At 41.6% G+C, this 20,301-nt stretch overlaps 1 protein-coding gene across 2 annotated transcripts in view; it reads right to left on the bottom strand.

Annotated features, from left to right (window-relative positions):
* The window catches only part of LOC138971540 (serine-rich adhesin for platelets-like), a 59,674-nt gene extending 55,699 nt beyond the window's left edge, over positions 1-3,975 (bottom strand). For both annotated transcript variants that reach the window (XM_070344285.1, XM_070344286.1), the window contains exon 1: positions 3,891-3,975. The gene's annotated coding sequence lies outside the window, so the exon portion shown is untranslated. The remainder of the gene's footprint in view (positions 1-3,890) is intronic.
* Between the last annotated feature and the right edge of the window lie 16,326 nt (positions 3,976-20,301).

Genomic DNA, 20,301 nt, shown 5'->3' with positions numbered 1-20,301 from the left:
GCTTGTGATGCACGGCAGATCTAGATTCAGAAAACAACCGAACTCATGGATTTTATATGGAGATTCATGTGTTCAGGCCTGTAGTTGTTAATTTAAATGCGGTATGTTTGTATTGTTTGCTCCAGAAATGTATACTTCGTACGTTAGAGCGTTCGGAACTTTTCAGTCGCAAAAGTAGTACCGAAACAGAACAGCTTCTCAACCCATTGCACTATCGAGGATTCAGGCTGTTGCTGGCTCGTTATTTGTTTGGTTGCTGGGTCATTATCGAAAAATAACTAGCTCTACAAGTTTACAGAGGTAAAGAAGCAGAGGGGGGAATAATATGTTACATGCTTTGGAGCATGTGCAAGAACGGATTCAAACTCAAAATCGTCCCTCCAAAAGCCCAAAAATGCACACACAACTTTCATTTCTCCTGCTGTTATCGTTTTTTCTCTTTACAAATAATTCTTCAACGCTGAGAATACTGAAAACGCCATCCCAGACGACAGTACTGTTTCCAAACGCGAATTTAGCTGCCCTTGGAAAGTGGCTCGCTCACGAGGCCTGTTGGTATGAATACAGAAGGACAGAGTTATGAACAGACACGACAAAGATTCCGAAAAGAACAAACATTTCGCGCATGTAGACACAGAACGACGTCATGAAAAATGCGATGCTTCAAAAGATACAGACTGTGACGATGACTCTGACGTCATTCACACATATCGAGACGTCATTCATAGTTGTTCGGTCACTAATCCGCCAAAAAGTAGATCTCTCTACAATGGCTGCCCCTGTGTGAGTACGCAAAACATGTTTGTTCTCTCCTCTGTTGAAGCTGCGAGACATAGATGCTATTCAGACTTGGTCGTGTGACAGAGTTTTCTTCCACACTCGATTAGCTGATGTCAAACTCAGCCTGACGGCTTCGTTAGACAATCAACGTAATCTCGTGTGGAAGAAAACATCTGTCACACGACCAAGTCTGAATAGCAGGTAATATATGTCTCTGACCTACCACAAAGTTATTATTAGTAGAATAAGCAAGAACTAAACAACAACAACATAACAAGCACATAACTGGGGCTCGTGACAGATAATGTGTTTCACCTGCAACTGGTAACGTGAATGACCTAGTTTGGTGAAAGCTGAAAGTAGTGTACTAAGGTGGTGAGCAGATGTGTTTCTATTTTCTCAGGTGCCACAAGATTGCTTCCACATTAAAATCTCTCGTAAAGTTCTACTGTTGTTGCACACGTCGGATACAATATATTTAGAGTGCTTGCAGCCATTTGTTCCTCAGATTTGGTTTCTATTCAGACTGCACCTTAACTTTTACAAGTACACACCATGCAGAGATTTGCTTAAAATAAACCCACCAAAAATGCACCATAATATTACTATTATTAGCTGCATCAGAGATAGTTTGTTGGCAAAATTGAATTCCTGCACTTTAACTCTGACTTCTGTCATAAGCATAGGCACATTAATAATTCAACAACTGTCCCCCCAAACAGAGAGAATATTTTTCTTCGCAGCATGAAGAAAAGTGTACCAATGCTTTAATTTATATGACCAAGAATATTTCAGTTTTAACTTGAATCATAAGGGGGTAGGTATAGGGAGGTGGTTTGAACTAGGGTACTAGTTGGCACACCATTATAATGATTAATACATTATAGCCTAGTATGTGTTGTTCCCAGACTGATGACAGTATACTAGCTATAGCTAGGTCATGCAGTTGGACCTGGATTGAAAATATGCATACAGGTCCAAATGTCCTGGGTGCGAATAAATCATGTTGCCAAAAGACCTATAGCTATACATAGCTCCCAGCTATCAACGGATCAGATATATATACAGGCCAGCTTTACATAGGACCAATTAATAATGCATCAGATCAAAAAGGTATACATCAGTGGTTGAGAAGACCCTGAAGGCCTCAGAAGGCCTGTGAACAGTACTACAGTGGTCGCCGCTTAATAAAGCCACTTCTGGACCGACAAAAAATGGCTTTAATAAGCGGCGGATTTATTAACCGGCGGTCCAGGAATACGTCATTTTTGAAAGAAAGAAAAAAATCTTCTCTTTTGTTTACGTCACTTAGTCACTTTCTTTCGTCATTTACACTTGTTTGAATCTAAACAACACTTCACGAAGGATGGGGAACTTTTGATTTAATTATGTACATGTACGTGTACTTTGATCACTTCGGTACATCAATAATTTCACTGTCACCGTCACGAATCATTACTCGGCAGAGAAGAACGATTTTATGAGTGTTTGTTTGTTGGTCGTCTTCCACATCAGAACAAAATAATGTGAGTTTTAGTCACAAACTACGTGATTTCTCTGAGAAAACTGGCTTTAATAAGCGGCGGGTTGGTTTTATTAACCGGCTTTTTCTAATACATAAGATATAGTGAAAAATCCGGACCGTCTGAAATCGGCTTTTATAAGCGGCTGGCTCTATTAACCGCGGTTTTATCCCCGAGTACGCTTGTACAAGGGTCCAGCAGACTTTAATTGTCTGTCTGTGTGTCTGTGTGTGTGTCTCGACTTGACAGCTTATTGCTGGGAAACTACTGGGCGCAGTTCGTTCAAAAGTTGATACACTAACTTGATAATAGGTCCGATTGATCGTATTAAAACTTCATAATGTTACCTGGGACCTAAATGCGAAATAAACCACAAAAAAACGACTTGGCGGTGTGAGGAATTCGCGGTGCAACAGCCAGCCAGGCAGTCTGATAGAACGGTGCAAGGTCTCGGCAAACCAAGATTATGCCATACTCGTAGCAAAGCCGCCGAATGGTACCGTAAACCAAGAATAGTGACGTAAGAAAATAGAATGTCGTCTTTTGATTTGGAACGTGACGTGTTTTAGAATGGAGATGTGGTTGTGTGTGTGTGTGTGTGTGTGTGTGTGTGTGTGTGTGTGTGTGTGTGTGTGAGAGAGAGAGAGAGAGAGAGGGAGAGAGAGAGAAGGAGTGAGGGAGAGAGAGTGTGTGTGAGTGTGTGTGTGTGAATGTCTGAAGAGCACTCGGGTCCAGCGCGAGCGTTTTTTATTAAGCGGCATCCACTGTACTAATTATTTCGGGGGAGATCGAGGGGGTAGAGACGGGTTGTATAAAAAGATTTCTGTTAGTGCTCATCTAGGAATTTACATGGACACTAAAATATATGATATTATAAGTCACTGCATGTAACTGTCACAGAGTTAATTATCATACTAAAAATAAAATTAGTGACATTCAGAGGTATACAATGTATTAGCTTTATGCTAGTTACAGTTACGTTTCAAAGTTTCTTTTTCATCTCAAAATCAAACTAAGAATGTGATGTATGATACATACATTTACCAGCAATTAACAGGGGGGCCATGTTAACTCAATCATGCAACCATTTCATTTTCAACCCCCTCAAATATGTGCCATGAGCCGTGAGGCCTCCAATTTAACACATTGTAACTTGTGACTTTTGAAACTGTGCAATATTAAATACTTCGTATGTCACCTCACGAAAAGGAATCTGTCACCAGATACAGATTACAATGTATTTTCTTCGTCACTATCCAGAACTTTGCAAAGGCCATTTCAAGCATTTGCTGCTGCGACAGATATTTGCAGCTTCAGTACACAGAAGAGGACGAGAAGACAAAGAGGAGAAAGGAGAAAACACAGAGGAAGGTGAAGTAGAGGGAGAGCGTTAGCAGCTACAAACAAACCGGACCGTACCGTTGGTTTAAAAACTTTGTAACAAACTAACATAGTACATAGACTGAGCTGAGAATAGAGGCGTTGCAACTTGCACGTACACTCAGATTGCACTAAGAACAAGTGCAAACCTTTAACAACAACATATCTCAGAAAATCAGGAGTTACATCCTCGAGATTAAATATTACCACGTTGGTGTCCACAAAGCGTAGCCATTTTCACACACCTCGAGTCCAACAAGTTGTAAACAAATGCCTGCTTGTCTCGTGATGGGAAAACTCTTTCGATAAGAAGTTTGCAAGGGAGACTACACTTAGAGCATTTTTACAAACGACCCCCGCAGTCCATTCCCTTTGTTAAACCCACGTTATTTCCCCCTTCTTACTGGAGGCAGCCAGTCAAACATAAAACTGTGAAATACTGTGAACATGGATGTTATTGTAATTAATTAGGATCAGTACCACACAAAACAAAGAAAACATTTATACGCAGAGTCTTATTTTCCATAGAAAATCAAGCGAAACGAACTGAGTTGCCCCCAAAACGTGAAAATCTATCAAACAAACTTGATGCAAGCCTGACTCCAGAAAGAAGACAGAAAACCACTAATACTAAATGATTTACATAAAGTTTAAACATATAACAGATTTTCACAACAAAGTTCCTTGCCTGAGGCTGTCTATATGTTTGCATGATGCTGTCCTTGATCAGAACGCCATTTTCACCTAAACCGGCCGGCGAAATGTTTTTTTTCACATTTCAAGGTCTCCATACACTAACAAAAGTCACATGTTTTGAAAGTGTATTTATGTGTGTACAAGATAAAAACAGATAAGTACTTCTTTATCATTTTTTTAATGGCAGAAATAAACTTATACTATCGATACCCCCTAATTTAGAAAACGGCAAGAAGAGCCAAGATACCTGTTTCATTAACAAGGAACACTTTTTTGTTCATAAAAAGACACTCACTCATTTTGATATAAAATAATAATCAATTGCATACATATATGAATACAGAATGTTAAACAAATCTACTTTTATTTTAAGTGGAAAAAACACACACCAAAAAACACGCACATAAGTGACGCACACAAACTGAAGCCGCTTGCCACCAAAGACTGTGGGTACCCTAACTACTCTCCTCACATAGGGAGGGGGGAGATAGAAGGATCCCTAAACAAAGCCTGCCTCAACACGACTTTAGTAAGTAGCCGTGCCTGCTTGGTCATCCAATTATGCCGTCGAAAAACAGAAACAAAGAAGAACAAGTCGCGTTAGGCGAAAATACATTTAGTCAAGCTGTCGAACTCACAGAATGAAACTGAACGCAATGCAATTTTTCAGCAAGACCGTATACTCGTAGCATCGTCAGTCCACCGCTCGTAGCAAAGGCAGTGAAATTGACAAGAAGAGCGGGGTAGTAGTTGCGCTGAGAAGGATAGCACGCTTTTCTGTACCTCTCTTCGTTTTAACTTTCTGAGCGTGTTTTTAATCCAAACATATAATATCTATGTTTTTGAAATCAGGAACCGACAAGGAATAAGATGAAAGTGTTTTTAAATTGATTTTGAAAATCTAATTTTGATCATAATGTTTATATTTTTAATTTTCAGAGCTTGTTTTTAATCCAAATATATTATATTTATATGTTTTTGGAATCAGAAAATGATGAAGAATAAGATGAACGTAAATTTGGATCGTTTTATGATTATTGTTTTTATTACAATTTTCAGATATTTAATGACCAAAGTCATCAATTACTTTTTAAGCCACCAAGCTGAAATGCAATACCGAAGTCCGGCCTTCGTCGAAGATTGCTTGGCCAAAATTTCAATCAATTTGATTGAAAAATGAGGGTGTGACAGTGCCGCCTCAACTTTTACAAAAAGCCGGATATGACGTCAGATCTAGATCTAGTGTCTCGCTTTCTTGCACAGTTTCACCTATGCTCTTTGTGTGTGTGTGTGTGTGTGTGTGTGTGTGTGTGTGTGTGTGTGTGTGTGTGTGTGTGTGTGTGTGTGTGTGTGTGTGTGTGTAGTGTGTGTGTGTTACTGTTTGTCGATTTCTTACGTGAGCCTTGATGGCTTCGCCTCTTGTTTTTTTAACTGTGCTTGAAAAGCCTACATTCTAGGGCAAACGGACTAAAACCGCAAGTACAGCAGCAAGAAGACCAGCTGGAGTTGTACACTATATCCACCTTGTGTACAGTGAACTTTTACGACTCTTTTAGATGCGCACACCCCCAAAAAAATGTCACGTTGATAGTCGTCGTCGGCTTCTGTGGCGCACCTGCCAACCACCAACCCAGGCGGGTTATCCAGATCCAGATCCAGTATGTCTCAGTAACGTATACACTTCAGTCTGGCTTTACAATGATTGTCGGTACCAGCTAGGTAGCTTGGTGACGACAAAACCACGCAACAATGGGAGTCTTCCCCCTACCACTGAGCATAGGTGTGTACAGTCTGATAGGCATGCATTATTCAGGTTCTGGAATACAGTACTACTTTTTGATGGCCGCTCATGGCCGCAGGAGCGGCCATCTACTCTAATGGGTTGGGAGAGGTGACATGACTCGTTTGTTACCGTTCTCACGAGATCAGTTACTTTTTGATGGCCGCTGCCATAGGAAGGTGACATTGAGGAGCACGTGACCTATCGCCACTGGCAGCTTCCATTTTGTTGAAACCAACTGGCGGCTTCCATTTTGTTGAAACCAACTTTGTCATCTGTGCTGTTCCGGAAATGAGCTGCGCTTTTTTGGAATTCAAACAGTATCATGTCACTGTTGTCCCATTTGTGCTGTTTCGGAAATGAGTTGCACCTCGTCTGTCTGTTTATAGCAACACACACTGTCTGTCACGTACACTCCATGCAAGTCTCTCCGTCTCTCCCTCGCTCTGCCTTAGTGTCTGTGTGTGTATCTGTCTCTCTCTCAATCTGAGTCTTTCTCTCTCTTTGTCTCTCTCTCTCGATCTCATGCGCTCTCTCTCTTGAGTCATTTTCTCTCACCCGGTGTTCATTTATCTGTTTCTCCGTCTCGAGTCACTCTCTGTCTATCTGTCTGTCTGTCTGTCTGTCTGTCTGTCTGTTTCTCTGTCTCTCTCTCTCTCTCTCTCTCTGTCTCTCTTTCTCTGTCTCTGTCTCTGTCTCTCTCTCTCTGAATGTATGTCTTTGTCTGTGTCTCCCTCTGAGTCTCTCCGCCTCAGTCTTTCTATGTCTGTCTCTGTCTATGTGAATGTGTGTGTGTGTGTCTCTCTCTCTCTCTCTCTCTCTCTCTCTCTCTCTCTCTCTCTCTCTCTCTCTCTCTCTCTCTCTCTCTCTCTCTCTCATCCGACTCCTGGCACACAGGTCACAGCAGAGGTGTCAGTCTTGTGTTAACTTGAGTGCACGTGTACCCAGATGAAAGGGTGAATCCAAGGTTTCTGGCTGATGGTGAGAAAAGAATGTCGGTGTTGCCTTTTTGAACAGAAACAGGTTGGGGAGAGGGAAATGTAGTGTTCTTCTTTCTGCACAGTAAGACTTCAGTCTTATCAGATTCATTCAGCTTAGGGCCTAAGTTTGTTATCGACCATCCAAGATTTAACATCAGTGATGCATGTCTGAATGGTCTGGATGGCGGAATGTGTCTATTCAGGGAACAGACTGATTGTGACATGAGTTCGTGTCTATTCAGTGGAACAGAGAACACAGACCCCCCAATAGCGAGATCTAGATGTGGTACTTTTCAGCACGTGTACGGGAACGTGTACGGGTAACGTCATCAAATCTAGTTTTCAAGTCACGCGTTTCAAGATCTGCAGTCTTGGTTGGAGCAAAACAACGTGTGATATGGAACATTGGAGAAAAAAACGAGTCACGGGTGACGCAATATTTACACGTACACGTACAGGTCTTTGCTACACGGTTGATCATCTAGAACTCTGTATTGTCACCATTAGCAACGAACCATTCACATGCGTCCCATATGCGCAAAATTCAGTGAACCATTGAATGCTTTACAGTCCACAAAATGACCGAGAAGATCACGTATACAAAAGTAAAACAAGAGGCGAAGCCATCAAGGCTCACGTAAGAAATCGACAAACAGTAACACACACACACACACACACACACACACACACACACACACACACACACAGAGAAAGAGCATAGGTGAAACTGTGCAAGAAAGCGAGACACTAGATCTAGATCTGTCTGTCTGCATGTAGCCTACTTACAGGGACACGACTGCCAACTAGTCTCGGCCCGCTCAAAATAATAATGACCGAGACTTTCAGTACTTCCTTCGCGTGACGTCTAACCCTCTTACGTCATAATGTGACGTCAATGTAATGCGACGTCTTCAAATGTTAGAGTTTCTACCACAGACATACACACGCACGCACGCACGCACATACGCACATACGCACGCACGCACAGACAGACAAAGTTACGATCGCATAGGCTACACTTACGTGAGCCAACTATAGCGCCTTTCGCTTTGGGGGATTGAGAATGACTGCAGATTGCCTCATCGATAATGAGAGGTTTTTCGCCGTTGTGCCGCGGAGTCACATTATTGTGCACATTATCACAATGCAAAACGGCCCATTTGCAGCCACCTACGGTACAATTACTCTGCCAGGTACTTTTCTGTAAGGTGAAAAGGACGGTACAGTGTTTATGCATAATTGGAGCTCAACTCCTATGTACACTTTTTTTTCTAAAAAAAGTCAGAGTATAGTGATACACACACACACACACACACACACACACACATACATACACACACTGACACACACACACACACACACACATACATACACACCAGGGGCGGACGAGGGGGGGGTTTCTGGGGTTTCCGGAAACCCCCCCCCCAGCCAAAAAATAAAAATATTTTTGTGTGTTTTTTTGGGTTGAGTTTCAATTTTGTGGGTATTAATCAGTGACAAAATCTGCTGCCTGGAACTGGTAATGATCATCCTCAGAATGCACCAGCTTGCACCATTTTGCATCCTTTTTTTCAAAATTTTCCGGGGGGGCATGCCCCCGGACCCCCCTAGCAAGCTAGGCGCTTCGCGCCGTCGGCTCGGCGCTTCGCGCCTTCACACCCATATCTTCACAATATACTTTTGGAAACCCCCCCCATAAAATGAACTGATCCGCCCCTGCACACATACATACACACCCACACACACAGACAGACACAAGTCGTATATATATATATATTACTCTTCCTTATCTTCTCCAGTGTTTTGCGCGTTTATCTCCCTTCCTTCGTGCGGTGCGCCAGCAAAGCCGGGTCCCCGGCGCAGCCGGGCATTTCGGCTCAACTTCTTCCCGGCGAAGCCGTACCCGGCGAAGCGGGTATTCATCTAGTGTTTATATATTTGTTTGACACGAATTTACTTTGCTTCGACTCAAATGTTCATGCAACAGTATGTCAGCGCTCTTTTATCGGCTAGAAATTGTCACCATCGAATGGTTCTTTGATTTCGTTTTCTACGTTTTGGTAATTTTTAAGTAAAAGGTTTTCAGGTAGACTGGGAATCGAGACGAGGTGACGTTGTGTGTGTGTGTGTGTTAGTGTGTGTGTGTGTGTGTGTGTGTGTGTGTGTGTGTGTGTGTATGTGTGTGTTATATATATATATATATATATATATGTGTGTGTGTGTGTGTGTGTGTGTGTGTGTGTGTGTGTGTGTGTGTGTGTGTGTGTGTGTGTGTGTGTGTTGAGCGATTCCCGGACAACCACATGACAGATTTTCATAAAAGTTGACATGTGAATTCTTCCAGATTTTTTTTTCTTCATTTTTATTTTATTTTTATAAATCATGTCTTTGATGACTTCAAATCCGTGTGTGTTCTTTTTAAGAAGTTGAGGAGGCATTGTGACGACGTTATTTTTCAATCAAATTGCTTTAAATTTTGGTCAAACAATCTTTGGGATTGCATATCAGCTCAGAAGCTTACAAATAATTGTATTCACTTGTTCATTAAAACTATTAAAAGTCTAATTAATCTTTAAATCTTAATAACAGATTAAAAAAACTGCATTGCATTCTTTTTCATTTCCTGATTCCGAAAACATATAGATATGTCATGTTTATTCTAAATAGGCTATTTGCTCAAAATAGTGCGACCGGTCTTGGTGTTCGGGTTTCGGCTAGCCAAGATAGGCTCGGCGTTGACAAGGTAGGGTTTTTAGTGTTGATCGCCAAGCTTCAGGCCGACAGATTGACTGAATATTTCGATATCGCTTCACGCGATTTTTAGAGATTCTTTTTTAATAACGTGGACGACGCAGAGTTGTTTTCTTCTTCATAATGTGTCTATCAGTGTGTTTACTTAGCAGAGAAAAGGGCACCTTGACAGGTCTTAAGGAGTTACTAGCCCCGTCGCGGAGCACAGCAGACGGGCAGGAATTTGATTATTTGATCCCATCAATATCAATTATTCAAATACACGGGGGGTCACTCGGAGGCCCACTTGTCCACTTGCCTCTTGTCTCCCTCCACTATTAAGCTCACACTCACCCGCGTCCTTTATCTGTGTTCCCAAACTAATTTCACGATGAAGAGACATCCGTGACGCCTTAGTACCCCATCACCGACACTCGTCCAGGACACCGATGACGTTTCAATGTGTCAATCATGACGCGTTCGAATGACGTAATCATCATGTTAACGTCGCTTGGCTTGCGTAACGAGTTTACCTACGGCTCATCTGTCAGAAACAATGAGCGCGAGTTTGTTTGTTCTGTGCGGGGTGTCAGGATTCATTTGTACTCTCCGTCCTCCTTTCATGTCAAAAGAGAAGAAATACTATGACCAAATTTGACGCGAGCTGACGTAATCAGATGACAAAGATCGCGGACACTGGGTTGTGAGAGTTATGCTAACTTTTTAATGTTTTCGTTCCGATAATTAAAAAGAGTTGTGTTTTTGTATATATTTTTTATATCTATTATTGTTTTGCATTTATTGTATCACCAGCACTGAATCTATTACGCGCGTGCAGATAGACAGACAGTCAGACACACAAACGAACTGACCACACATACACACACACACACACACACGCACGCACGCACGCACGCACGCACGCACGCACACACACACACACACACACACACACACACCCTCTCCCACCCGCAACCCCCCATCCCCAACCAACCCTCCATTCCCGATACCACGACGCCACTAACGCAGGGGTCTAATTCGACCTAAAGTGGATACATCACATGACATTGTGTACACAGTCTCTGTTGCAAGTGATTTTCTCGTCGTTTTCAAACTGCTGTAAAATATGAACCAGATAAGGTGCATCAAAACGAACGGATTCTGTTTCTCCTTTTACCCTTGTTAAGTGTTTCTTGTTTAGAATATAGTCAATGTTTGTAAAGATTTTAGTCAAGCAGTATGTAAGAAATGTTAAGTCCTTTGTACTGGAAACTTGCATTCTCCCAATAAGGTAATATATTGTACTACGTTGCAAGCCTCTGGAGCAAATTTTTTATTAGTGCTTTTGTGAAAAAGAAACAATTAACAAGTGGCTCTATTCCATCCCCCCCCCCCCCCCCTCCCTTTCCCCGTCGCGATATAACCTTGAACGGTTGAAAACGACGTTAAACACCAAATAAAGAAAGATAAGGTGCATCAAAACGAAAAACAGATTCATGGAGGACATTTTACTGGCTGAACGATTAGTGTATAGGTATTAATTGTTGTCTTTTTTTTTACTCTTCAAAAATTGTGTAATTAATACGGGGTAGGGGTGAAATGACACGTTATTGCGGGCAAATGTGTCACATCGACATGCCAACAAAATCGTAAAAATGCATATTTTTCAACCAGTTAAGACAGTCGTGCAGAAAATTCATCACTTTCCATGATTATTTAATTAGAATTAACCACCAAAGCGTTATATAATCACAACAATGAACATAGATCGGGTTGAATGTGTTAACTTAAAGGGTTGTTTGGGAAATTATCTTACACACGGAATCGACACAAGCATTTTTGTTTTAAACCAGGTGTTGTTTGCTGCACCGTGTGTGTACTACACGAATATGCATCAACTAGAAACAAATTCCGCACGCACCCGTATACAAGAAAAACAGTTACAGGAAGTGCACGTACAGGAAATGCACTCACTCAGTTTTGATCAAATTAGACCCTTTCTACGTCACAAGCCCTTTTCTTCAGCCAAACCAACTATACATTTCAAGAAATACGCCGGATGCTAGCGTTGGGGGTATTAGACATCTTTTCTCTCTCTCCTCTTTGGTCAGAGTGGTCTTATCATTTCTGGCTGGGTCAGTTTCTTACATACACTCGGAGAAAGCAGTGCTAACCAATTCGGACAACATTGAAAGAACCTACATTTACCAATCAGTGTCGGTCCAAGAACTGACACACTGTCACTTTCCGTCTTGGGAGCGACTGCTTGCAAGATGGAGGTGACCCCTGGTGACCCCTGTTGAGGTGAAGGTCGGCCTGTCTTTGTGTGTTCGAGATTTTTCCGGTCTCCCAGGTCAACTTATGTGCAGACCTGCTAGTGCCTTATCCCCCTTCGTGTGTACACGCAAGCACCAGACCAAGTGCGCACGGAAACGATCCTGTAATCCATGTCAGAGTTCGGTGGGTGGGTTATAGAAACACGAAAATACCCAGCATGCTTCCCCCGAAATCGGCGTATGCTGCCTGAATGGCGGGGCAAAAACGGTCATACACGTAAAAACCCACTTATGCAAAAACATGAGTGAACGTGGGAGTTTCAGCCCAAGAATGAAGACTGAGAAGAAAAAGAAGAAGCTAACAACATTAAACACTGCACAGTCAGACACACTCCGTCTGAAAATACCTTGCTTGGCCCGGAAAGGATTCAAGATGAACCATTACAGTAACAATGACAATTGTGAAAACGTTATTGTCCATTGAAATGAAAACATTAAAAGAACCGTTTTTCACACGTAAATCATCACGTACAACATCACTTATCTGTTTGGAGTTATGTATTAGGACATATAGCACACATTAAAGGCTTACTAACTTACTCCCGTGTTTACAAAGTATAGTTTTCCCACAATCGATGTCAAACGCACCATAAGACCATATAATGACGATATGTCGTCATGCGCGGACCATATACGTGCATTTCAGCTTGTTCTTGCCTCTGAAAAAGTGAGGATGTCAACAACGACACGGAGTTCTCTCCCTTGCGTCAACAGCGCATGTGTTGCCAAATCTATAAATAGGACGATCCAGATCAAAATGAAAATTAACATATATCTCAACATTGAAGGGGTCCTAGACCACAATATTTTGCAGGGAACTTAATTTAGCATGTCTCCAGCTGTTGGTAAAGCAATTAGCGTGTATAGTCATCGAGTACATATGGCTTTAACATTCTGGTTGCTTTCCATAAGGTCATTCACACAAGCACACATGACTACAACAAGTAATAAAACTGATTTGTGTATTGTTGTAGGTGCAGTTACAAATTATATCTATCTATCTATCTATCCATCTATCTATCTATCTGTGTCTGTCTGTCTGTCTGTCTGTCTCTCTCTCTCTCTCTCTCTCTCTCTCTCTCTCTCTCTCCCTGGCTGGCTGGCTGGCTGGCTGTCGTTCTGTCTGTCTAGCTAGTTAGCTATCTTTTTAGCTATCTAGTTATCTAGCTATCTATCTAAATGTATGCTTACAATTTGTTTGTACGATTTATATTGTGAACACATTTTTGCAAAACAAAGCATTGGCGAGCTCAAAGAACTTCCACGCAGGCTGCATAAATAAACAACGAAGTGTACTTTTGAAGCAGCTAAAGTCGGTGAATCTGGCCCTTTTTACATTTAGTCAAGTTTTGACTAAATGTTTTAACGTAGAGGGGGGAATCGAGACGAGGCAAAGCATTGGCGAGCTCAAAGAACTTCCACGCAGGCTGCATAAATAAACAACGAAGTGTACTTTTGAAGCAGCTAAAGTCGGTGAATCTGGCCCTTTTTACATTTAGTCAAGTTTTGACTAAATGTTTTAACGTAGAGGGGGGAATCGAGACGAGGGTTGTGGCGTGTGTGTGTGTGCTGTGTGTGTATGTGTGTGTGTAAAGTGTGTGTGTGTGTGTCTGTCTGTGTGTGTGTGTGTAGAGCGATTCAGACCAAACTACTGAACCGATCTTTATGAAATTTGACATGAGAGTTCCTGGGAATGATATCCCCGGATGCTTTTTTCGTTTTTTCGATAAATACCTTTGATGACGTCATATCCGGCTTTTTGTAAAAGTTGAGGCGGCACGTCACACCCTCAATTTTCAATCAAATTGATTGAAATTTTGGCCCAGCAATCTTTGACGAAGGCCGGACTTCGGTATTGCATTTCAGCTTGGTGGCTTAAAAATTAATTAATGACTTTGGTCATTAAAAATCTGAAAATTGTAAAATAAAAAAAATATTTTTTAAACGATCCAAATTTACGTTTATCTTATTCTTCATCATTTTCTGATTCCAAAAACATATAAATATGTTATATTTAGATTAAAAACAAGCTCTGAAAATTAAAAATATAAAAATTATTATTAAAATAAAATTTCCGAAATCGATTTAAAAACAATTTCATCTTATTCCTTGTGGGTTCCTGATTCCAAAAACATATAGATGTGATATGTTTGCATTAAAAACACGCTCAGAAAGTTAAAAAGAATAGAGATAAAGAAAAGCGTGCTATCCTTCTCAGCGCAACTACTACCCCGCTCTCAGTTCTTGTCAATTTCACTGCCTGTGCATCGAGCGGTGGACTGACGATGCAACGAGTATACGCTCTTGCTGTAAAAATGCAGTGAGTTCAGTTTCATTCTGTCAGTTCGACAGCTTGACTAAATGTTGTAATTTCGCCTTACGCGACTTGTTTCTTTTAAAGAAATCTTTTTAAGCCATTTACCCTAGTCCTGGAAAACCCAAGCAGATTTTGTTGTACGCGTCAACACAACCCACTGTAGAAAGCGAAGGTGATACAAGGAAGTTTAAAGGCACAGTTCCCGCTTCAGGGCCGGACCAAGTTCGTTTGAGGGGGGGGGGGGGGGGTTCCAACTGAAGGCAGGGGTCCAAAGTCCACTTTTTTTTTCTCTGAGAGGTACATAGAGGTACATTGGATGGCCAGGGGGGGGGGGGGGGGGGGGGGGGGGTCCAGAACCCCCCCCCCCCCCCCCCCCCCAGATCCGGCCCTGCGCTTAAATAAATCGGCTCACTATCGACGATTTAGCCAGCTAGGCTTTTACATTGGACAACCTATCTGTTTTCTGCACAGAGTTCGACATTTTGTGAGATTATTTTTTGATTAAGCGACACTAATGACACGTGTCCGACGAGAATGCCCCCCCCCCCCTAGCTTATAGGTATGCAGCCTTGATGTTCCCCAGGGATAGGATTTTTGTAATGTATGTGAAAGCCTGGGAGTATTATTATGTGAAAATAAACTTTACACGAGAAGAATGGTGCCTTTAAACGTCATGCCTAAACTTAAAAAAACGTGTGACCCCAGGCAAATGGCTATATCACTTGAGTTGATCCTGTACGACCTGTCTTCAAACAAGCCAAAGGGCACTCTTCCCACCCCCCTCCCCCCCCCCCACACCCCTCTCCAATCCCACCCTTCCTCTCTCGACTGTATGGCTTTGACTGCCAATGACTTTTTTCTTTCTTTATTTGGTGTTTAACGTCGTTTTCAACCACGAAGGTTATATCGCGTCGGGGAAAGGGGGGAGATGGGATAGAGCCACTTGTTCACAAAAGCACTAATCAAAAATTTTCTCCAGGGGCTTGCAACGTAGTACAATATATGACCTTACTGGGAGAATGCAAGTTTCCAGTACAAAGAACTTAACATTTCTTACATACTGCTTGACTAAAATCTTTACAAAAATTGACTATATTCTATACAAGAAACACTTAACAAGGGTAAAAGGAGAAACAGAATCCGTTAGTCGCCTCTTACGACATGCTGGGGAGCATCGGGTAAATTCTTCCCCCTAACCCGCGGGGGGTCTGCCATTGACGCTAGCTTGATTCAAAGCACGGGCGCGTGGTAGCTGTGATCACCCCTTCGCCAGGCACTGGGGATAGATCACAAGTCAGCGATCCTCTAATCGCATTACTCTTCACCTCCGATAATTCTTTTAGGCTCGAGACCCCTGTGCCTGCTACTTGTACAGGAGCTTGGGATTAAAATGTGGTGATCGTCACGAGCATGTGACAAGCTCATGTCATGACAAGATCGATATAGTGGTGTTATGTTTTGTCACATGAAAGTTCCATATTGATTAAGACTTTTTTCTTTAACACTTTTATTAAATTAATCGTATACGTCGTCGTCAATCCCGCATTAAAGGTACTTCTCTTCACGTTGTGACCACCTCGTGACTCGTGATTGCAGGCAAATATGTCACTTTGACAAGCTAACTAAAACCGCAAAAATGCATATATTTCAACGAGTTTAAGACAGTCGTGGAGGAAATTCATCCCTCTCCGCGATCATTTAATTTGAATTAACTGCCAAAAAGGTAAAGTTGGCCAAAAAATTATTGCAACAAATTTCAAACCCACATTAAAGCATTAATTCCTGTGTCATTTCATTAAAACTGTATATGCCAGTTAAGGCCGTTCACTTAACCTTCAGGATCACCTTCTGGATTAAATATTTCTTTTACAGGGATCACGTGACCGCCGCTCAAGTAAGGGTACCGTCAAAATCGACCAGACAAAAACGGAAGAGCCGAATGAAAAATCGACAAAAAATCACAATAGGCAAAACTTTGCAACTTTGACATACGAGAAGAAATTCAAACCAATTATCTACCCTGAACAGATTGTTTTGTTTTGCTACCTTGCGTATTTCGCGTGCTATGTTATTCCTACTGATGCAGGTGTCGATCGCAAGAGCGGTCAAAAACGGAACGTTTTACGTCAATTTTTATGGGTATCATGTCAAAAAGCGCTACGTTTTAGCAATGACTTGGTGGATTGCTTTGAAACTTTCAGAATATTTTACCAACATACTCGAAATACTTCGTGCGAAAGTTTGGATCGTTACGGTTATCTATCCAGATGTGACGCAATGTTTCGGAAAATGTTGTTAAACTTGTCATAGGATTGTTTACTTGTGTCCAAAAATTTCATGATTTTGCATATCTACAGATAAATGATTCTTTCTTTCTTTATTTGGTGTTTAACGTCGTTTTCAACCGTTCAAGGTTATATCGCGACGGAGGGAAGGGAGGAGATGGGATAGAGCCACTTGTCAATTGTTTCTTGTTCACAAAAGCACTAATGAAAAATTTGCTCCAGGGGCTTGCAACGTAGTACAATATATTACCTTACTGGGAGAATGCAAGTTTCCAGTACAAAGGACTTAACATTTCTTACATACTGCTTGACTAACATCTTTACAAACATTGACCATATTCTATACAAGAAACACTTAACAAGGGTAAAAGGAGAAACAGAATCTGTTAGTCGCCTCTTACGACATGCTGGGGAGCATCGGGTAAATTCTTCCCCCTAACCCGCGGGGGGTAAATATTTTAAATGTTGACTTGGTAGCAACCATTGTCAAAAACGTCGTTGGCTAAACACGATTGTTCATGAAAGCAAAACAGACCCACGACGATTTACCAATGCTAAATAAATAAACAAAACATTCTTACGACTATGCAAAGTGTCCTTGTTTTTCAACTCAGGATCTCTACTGATCATTTCAGGCAAAAAAGTTATTCACAGATCGGTTTAGCAATACACACAAACTCAAAGCTATGTGCCAGGCTACTAATAATAACAAAACTATTCTTTTAATTGTACTGCAGGAATGATTGATACATTTGACGGCTGAAGATCAAACAGCATTGAAACAAACGGGGAAGGAAAAGAAACGCGAGCACCCTGACTCCTTGGATCGTGTGTGGAGAAAACACCCAAAAAAAGATCAATCGATAAAGCTTAAAACAAACAAACTTCAAACAATGGCATTTTATTCCAATTTCCTGTGGTTGTGGCCAGGTCGACACATTCCCTGGCCACTGAGTTACGGGCCACCTTAAATCTGATAGTGCATTCTCTTCCTTCTTGCATGCTCCTTCAGCAGGGGAGAGGCTTGAATGAGGAAGTAGGTGTCGACGTCATCAATTTTTGGGTAGGAGAAATTTCCGGTTTCCAAAATTTCGGCTTGACCGAATATCCCGCGACAAAAAACTTGCCCGGAACTTCCTGATTTGCATGTTTGATGGACGTGAAGGGGGTCCTTTGCCACGTGTTCAGCAAGGGGGACAATCAAGCTGGACGATTCTAGCAGACGACTTTGAATTTGTCCGTTTCGCAGTAAATCGAATGACGGCTGATTGCGTGGAGGCTGACACTGCGTGAAAAGAGACCTAGGGTGTGTGTTCTTTGCCTGTTAACACCGCTTTTCTTCTTTTCTTTCTTCATTTTTTTTGTAATCCACATTTCGCCCTTGACTGACTGTGGTTGGGAGTTAACGTTGTCGCTGGAAAGAGCCACTGTTGCCGTCCTTTCGCGGACTTTTTAAACGAGAAAAAGCGAAGCGGAATACTTTTGAAAGGGAGAAACGAGTTTCTTAGAAATGAAGCAGAAAGATAAGCACAGTAGTTGAAACAGAAAAGGCCGAGGAAGGCATACATACTGATCGATTCACTTTACACCCACGAAATAAGTTCAATTTACCTTCTAGAGTCCTTCTGGTTCCCAGCCATGTAACAGATTGTGAGATCCTGTCAAAGCGTTTTGAACAGATTTAAAATGTATTTATTTTTTTCTTCTTCTCAGAATTGCCCAAACATGAGTGGTATTGTAAATTCAAAGTAAGTACCGAATAAGATTGGTTTTAATGCGGTTATCTTCGACACCCTGTCCCCTCTCTTTCTCGGTAGGCTAATAAAGTGCAGTTCAGTTCGGTTCAGTTCAGTTCAGTTCAGTTCTCTCTCTCTCTTTCTCTCTCTCCCCCTCTCCCTCTCTCCCCTCCCCGTTCCCCCTCTCCCCCTGCCAGTTTTCCTCAGATGGTGTATAAGCGCACACTGAATATATACATTAATTCAAGAAGTATACATAAATAATAATAATAGTATTATAGGAGATTTATATATAAAGTGCTTGATGTTCTCTATGCGCTTTACAAGGAATTGGTGAGAGGTCAAGGCAGGTGAAGTAGCCCGCACGCTGAACATCTCTTATGCTGGGTATATTCGTGTTTCTATAACCCACCGAACTCTGACATGGATTACAGAATCTTTTCCGTGCGCACTTGGTCTTGTGCTTGCGTGTACACACGAAGGGGGTTAAGTCACTAGCAGGTCTGCACATAAGTTGACCTGGGATATCGGAAAAATCTTCACTTTTAACCCACCAGGCGGCAGCGACCGGGATTCGAACACACAACCTTCCGATTAGGAGGTCGACGTCTTACCACCACGCCACTGCGCCCGTAAATGTATACAAATTGAAATACATAGCATACTGCAAAACTGAGCCTGCAATCCCGGTGAAAAATCGAATTCTGATGTGCACACTTCCTCGTTTCTTGTTCATACAATACACCATTCTTACTTTTGTTTTCAGAATTATTGATTTGCATGTTCAACTTGGTCCTATTTAGGGCGAGGGCTGGACGTAAAACATATTTATATGTACGTATCTATTACCATCGTTACTAAGGATTTTGTTTCGTCTTGTCTCTTCTCTCAGTGCTTCCTTGTTTCAACCGTTTCTTAATACATGCATTTTTAAACCAACTAAAAACCAATTTGTCCATTGGAATGTACGCTTGAATACGAGTAGCGTTCGTCTTTTAAACATATGATACAATCCAGATTGCTCTGGAAACTTCCAGAACAAAACACGACGCATCCTCGTTTAAAAAAATAATTAAAGAGGGTCTTATATTGCGTCGCACTTTGTCCAAATATCAACGGAAGCACGAACAAACTACCAAACTAAAATAAACGATGAAAGATTTAACTGATGGCACACGATAATGTGATCGGTTAAGGGAAAGAAAAAAAATCTGCCAGCGCCTTTCTTGGTTTTCGTGATTGTTTCAAAGATTGGCTTAAATTGACAGAGTTGTGTTTGCTGATGAACATTTCCCACGGGCCTCTTCCCTTGCCTCAAATCATGCATAAGAATGAGTTTATTTTGAGCCCTGGTGGCAAAGCGATGCTCGTACAAGGCCTGATTCCCTTTGCCAATCAACAAAACAAACTATTATGGTCCCAGGACTAATTTTCGCTGTGACCTGTCACAAGGCTGAAAAACAGGGGGTTGGGTGAGAATTGTCGTTGAAGTTAGTGGTGGTGGTGGGGGGGGGGGGGGTAGCTTAGTGCGATGCTCTTCCATTGGAATCCGATTTCGTTTCGTTTACCTCCGTTCTGTTTTATTTGTTATATTTCATTCCTTGTTTTTTGTGGTGTTTTTTGTGGTCTTGTTTGTTCTTTCTTACTTTCTTTTTTTTTTCTTTTTTTCTTTTTGTTTTAATTATCATATTTCTTCGTATTTGCTCTTATTCTGTTATATCTTTGTTGCTTTTACTCTTTGTTGTTATTCCGAAAAAC

This window comes from Littorina saxatilis, linkage group LG7 (assembly GCF_037325665.1).
Source record: "Littorina saxatilis isolate snail1 linkage group LG7, US_GU_Lsax_2.0, whole genome shotgun sequence".
NCBI classification, from domain to species: domain Eukaryota; kingdom Metazoa; phylum Mollusca; class Gastropoda; order Littorinimorpha; family Littorinidae; genus Littorina; species Littorina saxatilis.
Note: the sequence above shows the minus strand (reverse complement) of the source record. Positions and strands in the feature narration are given on the sequence as shown.